Source organism: Montipora capricornis, chromosome 10 (assembly GCF_036669925.1).
Source record: "Montipora capricornis isolate CH-2021 chromosome 10, ASM3666992v2, whole genome shotgun sequence".
Taxonomy (NCBI): Eukaryota; Metazoa; Cnidaria; class Anthozoa; order Scleractinia; family Acroporidae; genus Montipora; species Montipora capricornis.
This window is the reverse complement of record NC_090892.1, coordinates 42395264-42401263: the sequence shown is the minus strand read 5'-3', so window position 1 is coordinate 42401263 and position 6000 is coordinate 42395264. Positions and strand designations below refer to the sequence as shown.

The 6000-nt window shown below is 35.4% G+C and overlaps 1 long non-coding RNA gene across 2 annotated transcripts in view; it reads right to left on the bottom strand.

Annotated features, from left to right (window-relative positions):
• LOC138021660 (uncharacterized) overlaps positions 1-6000 on the bottom strand; it is a 65894-nt gene that overhangs the window by 13084 nt on the left and 46810 nt on the right. The gene's annotated exons all lie outside the window — the stretch shown is intronic.

The following is a 6000-nucleotide window of genomic DNA, read 5'->3' as shown; positions in this document are numbered from 1 at the left end:
TTCGAGATCTGAACAAGAACGTAAGCTTATATGTAAACAAACCGCAGGAACACGAAATCACAAGAAAATACTTACATATTTCAACATCGTCGGGTGCAAAATGCTTCTCGCACGTGTAGACTCGATCGTTCTTTATCTGATCTCTAAAATCAGAATGGATCTCTCTCCTTTTTTTTCAGCTCTCCAAGCCAAGCTTCGCGCCATTCACGGTGTCTGTCGTACACAGCTAAAGGCAGCTTCCAAATGCCAATTCCTTTTGTCCGTCTACACGATCCACAGCCAAAGACCGCACAGTTGCGGCCTGGCATCGTATAATAAAAGTCTCACTAGTTAAAACTCTATTCAAACGCTCTATATAATAAAAATCGCTGTAAATATTGCTTGTTGTCGCTACTGTTCGCTATACGCTTTGGAATCACAGCTGGTCGTGTGCACCCTCATAACCACGTGACCAAGTCAAAACCCTAACAAAGAGATGCCCCTTTGATGTTCGCCGGGTTTCATAACCAGTTCCCCTCTACTAACTCTGTCCTGACCTAATTCCAACAAAATTTTTAAAGCCTATTGCTGAATATATTGCGAGCCCTTTAACTCACATAATTAACTCATTTATTACATTGTGTGACTTTTCAGATAAATGGAAACAAGCTCGTATAACTCCAATCCCAAAAGTGGATAGTCCTTAAGACAAAAATGATTTTCGACCAATCTCTATATTGCCCGTTTTGTCTAAAATCTACGAGAGGCTTGTTCACAACCAAGTTGTTGAGTTTTTGGAAAATCACCATCTCCTTGAGGACCATATATTTCTGGATTTAGGAAAGGGCACTCTACAACATCTGTTTTATTGTGCATACGTGATGACATATTGAAAGCAATGAATCGGAGCGAATGCACCCTCCTTGTTTTAGCTGACTTCTCGAAAGCTTTTGACACTGTCAAGTATAAGTCTGTGCTTGAGAAAATGAATGTTCTCGGATTTTCAAAGTCATACCTTAAATGGACAGTCAACTACTTGTGTGGAAGAGAGCAGTTTGTTCAAATCGATGACCGGATTTCAAAATCTGTCAGTATTAGCTTTGGAGTCCCACAAGGTTCGATCATGGGTCCTCTCATTTTCAACATATATATTGCTGATCTCCAAGGGAAACTCGATTGTGCTTGCCATCAATATGCTGATGACACAACCATATATCAAGCATCGAAGCCTGCTGAACTAACATCTTGCATTATTTCAGTACAACGTAATGTGGATAAACTGCAATGCTGGGCTAATGAAGCAAATCTGGCTTTAAATCCCAGCAAAACGAAGTACATGTTATTATCTTCCACTAAACTTTCTTCCTATCATGAACTTAATAACACTGACATTGATTTAAGAGTTGGAAGTATATCCTTAGAACGTGTATCTTCGGCAAAACTTTTAGGGACCCATATTGATCACAACCTAAAATGGGAAGAAAATGTCAAGCAAACTTCAGCTTCTTGCTATCGCACTCTTGGAATCTTAAAGAAATTGAGGAACTTTCTTCCATTTCATATTCGCAAGCAGTTAGTTCAGGCCCTAGTACTTTCCAAGTTGTACTACAATTGTGTTGTTTATCATAATTTACCACATTACCTTGTTAAACGCCTACAAAGAATTCAAACGGCATGCGCCAGCTTTGTTGTAGGTAAATTTGTTGAAAGGGAGGATATTATAAAGCTAAGTTGGCTACCAGTTAAAGAACATATCGAATGGCAGCTGTTAAAGCTAGTTCATAAGGCGTTTTATTCTCGTGAATGGCCAGGTTACCTGCGACTGAAGCAATTTATGCACAATCGAACGCTGAGGTCCAGTGCAGCTATGCAGCTTGAAATCCCACTAGTGTCATATATTTATCAAGACCAAGCTGCTAAAAGTTTTAACATTTTACCTGGATGTGTAAGGAACTGTCTTGATTTTAACCAGTTTTCTAAGATGACCTTTAAGTTTTTAATGAAAAAGGTCAAAGATAATTTTTTAGCTTAACGTTTCTATTATGCACTGTAGATAGATATATTTATTTTTATTGTATTTTTATAACAGTAGTATAGGAGTTGGGGGTATGAGATCATTTTGTAAAAATGCTCTCATCCCAACCCAACTCCATACTACTTTACATTTGACGGTTACATATTTTTGATCTCGTATTTTCGGTCTCATATTCTTGGAAATCTATATGTTTTATATTTCTGCGAATCTATGCCGTGGCGAGGCAGAATGGATCCAACGCAAAATTTATTTTGGAACTATATGTTATTTAAAATGCGTGACTTTCTTAGAAAAATCACAAAGCATGGCATTCTCGGAAATAAATAAAGGGGGTTTCCCCGTGATTTTCAACCAATGAAAAGTTAACCCATAAATTAACCAAAACCAAAAATACAACCAAATGGTTCAAATTTTGGTTTTTTTCTGGTTGGACATTTTGTGTTCAATCCTTTAAAAGAAATGTTATTTTAGTGTGTTAATGTTGTAATGACCGTATGCATGACTTGTCACACCATTATTGTGAATGTACCGCTTGTCATCGAAGCAAGATAATGATACTTTATTAAGCTCATAGCTTCCAAGTTGATGTAAGTTGCTTCTAATCGTTTTCATGGTGTGATGCAGTTGCTTGTTATTAAACAGTACGTTTTTATAATTTTCATGAGTTATGTTCTTTTTGATGATATTCTTTTTAATACCCTTAGCGGTCTTTCCGCCTTTGTCATTGTCTTTCATATATGAATACATTTTCGATCGCAATCCGACGAATTCGGTTATTGGTATACCTGCTGCCTCGTCTTTGAATTTACCGATTACTTTTTTGTTTGTCTTGTCGAAATATTGTGAATCTTCGGGATAATCACTGTTATCGAATTTGTCTTTATCATTCCAAAAGTCTTGGTACGCATCACTGGTTTCAATTTCATAGGTCAAGCTGTCTGTGTCTGTGAATAATAATTTCGCTTTGCTACCGTATTTTTGTTTGATGTAGTTATAATGAAAATCATACATTAGTGTCTTGCTAAGATCTAGGATACACATACCCACATATGCCGGCCTGTTTAGGGTTAGTGTTTCTTTGATTTTATGCACTGCCACTAGATTTTTATTGAAGATCTTACTACTAACATATGTTGGTTTGGCAGCCATTTTTGACAGTTTGTTTTTATCAGTTACTAATCTGACATCTACTCGCTTTCTGATATTTTCCATTGTTTTCCCAAATACACTGTTATTCATAAGCTTGAAGAAGTCTTTTTCAAAAGCATTTTTAGCATTGGTTCTCTTCTGTGTGTTGAAATCAATGTATTCTTTCAACCATGGTGACTGATTGAACTTTAGAACTCGATGGATTTTGGTTATTTTCAAACCAAGATCGGTGTACAATTGTAGGTTCCTATAATGAAGAACATACTTTTCTTTGTTGCTTAATGTAGGTATCAGTTTATGAACTAAGCCAGTTGACACTTTGAATTTATTGGCTATTTCTTGGCAATAATTAGAAAGCATATCTTTGTTGACTTTGACCTTTTCGGCTGCTAGCGGATAATCATTATGCAGATCGTGTAATTCTTTGGGATATTCCAAATCAACTTCTAATATCAAACCTTTATTGCTATCTTCTTTATACTTGGCTAGGTCTATCTTATCAATCTGGTTTTTAGCCAACCATTTAAAACCACCAGTTGGAAGGTATTGGCTCATTGCCCAACCATACAGATTGTTAGCATCTAGATACATTATATACTTTGAGGGCGCCTTCTCATCATACGTTTTCATGTATCTATTATTAGCTTTGCCGTATCGATTTGCTATGTATGATGTACCACCACGCATGCCCTTTTCGATGAATTGAAACATATCAATATCAGTCATAAGCTCCAATTTAATGTCAGTCATCTTTAACATAGCATCCCAAGAAAGCCCAGGACTGGTAAAATAATGACAGGGGTCTAGTTTGTAGTATTGCAGACAGGTCTTTCGAAAGTTTTCAAACACATCAGCTAACAGAAGGATGTCAGATTTAAGATATAAGTCATGGTACTCGCCCATATTTTTTAGATCAAAAGTGTTCCATACATTTTGAGCATGTTTGTATTGATCACCTGAGATATGCTCATCATTTAATATACTGTAAAATTCTTCTTTTGGTGGCAGCTTTTCATTGAATTTTTCAAAACTGTCCATAAAGTCATATGGGTATACTCCCTTCTTACTCATCAAATCAAGCTCTTTACCTTTGAATTTTTGAGAAGTATATATTAATGCTTCTTTTGGTAGGTTGCTCACCAGTTTATCAAGACTTGAGCTCATGAATTGAAAACTATCAATAAAGGTCAGATGATTACCAAGCATGAAAGCCATATACTTTTCCATGTTGTTTGGTATGGCATTGATATTCATTTGGCATGTTTCACCTTTCTTGTTTGTGTATGTATGCTTTTTAACTATCTCACCAATTTCTTGCATTATAAAATGACTGTCATACCCACGGAGATTGTGAAACATAACTGGTATTTTCTCAGTCAATCTGAAATTTAGGTTACAATCTTGGTGAGCTGATCCTCTGTATTTACCTGTGATATGGCAATGGTCTCTAACTCTCACATCATTTTCATTGTATTTTTTGTTGCAGATATGACATTCATCAGCTTTTTGAAATTCTTTTTCATCATCTTCAGTCATTCTCAATGGTTTATTGAAATATTTTTTCATAATCTTCTTGCAATATTTGACTTCATCCAGCATAGCTTCCATAAATTTGTAAACAGCTTTTTCACCTCTATAAATTTGTACTGGTTTTGTGTATTTATCATCATAACAACACACAACCTTATATCCATAACCACAGTCTGTGTGTCTCTGATAAGCCTCTGTGTACGATTTATCATCATTAGGTTGGCAACCGGATATCTTTTCTGTTATAGCTTCAAAATCTGCATAAATGATGAATGGTACTGGTAGTTGTTTATGGAAATTATTGAATTTTAGTATGTTATCATCTTTTGTTGGCATTTTGATAGCTTGTGTGCCATTTACTTGTATGCAGTTTTCTTTATGATCAGTTAATACTCTTTCAGAACTGAAACATTGTAAGCAATGCATACAGAAGTGCTTCCTTTCCTTGTGTTTTGTTCGATTGTACATGAATTTGTTGAAATCTTTGATCAACACATAATGCTTGTTTTCATTTTCTGTTATAAGAAGCAGATTCATACAATCTTCATACTTTTCTTTTGACACATAAATGGGATATTTTTGTTTGTTTTCATAACCAAATACATTGATGTTAATTTCATTTTGCTTTTCTATTTTGTTGTACTGTTTGGTAGTCACTGGAAATTCAATTCCTGAATAATTCAATTTTTCAATGAATGCTTTGTCTGATTTTTTGATTCTCTGTGGGTATTTGTCTTGAGGATTAAGATGTCTTATGTGGCTCCACCTGAAGCATTCATTATCCTCATTTTTCATGTTGATCAATCCTTTTGCACTGTGTTTGAGTTCATTTGGTAATTTGATGTAAGAAGATCCTTTCATTGGCTCGTATTTTACCACATTGATATAATGATTTTCAACAGATTGAATAGTCCAACCAGATCCCTCTGAAATCCAAACTGCAATCTTGTTTAGTATGACTTGTTTTGACAAAGACAAAGCCAGTTCAATTTGTGTGTCATTTGTTATTGTTTGTGGTTGACTGTTGAAATAAGCCGTTTTGATGATTTTTTCTTCTCGCCCTGTTTGCTTTTCAAATGTGACCCTCAGTGTTTCAACAAACTTTAGACCTTTCATTGACTTTAATATTTTTCCAATGTGAATGGCAACAGCCTTTCTTGTATTTTGCAGTTGCATAAGTGGGTCTTTGCTGTTTTTTATGTTGATTTCATAAGACTTCGTAAACCCTTTTAAAGCTTTGTTCGTTTCTTGTATTATGGTCCTCGGTAATGGAATTGGTCGTTTTTTGGATCTAGGTGCTGGCACTG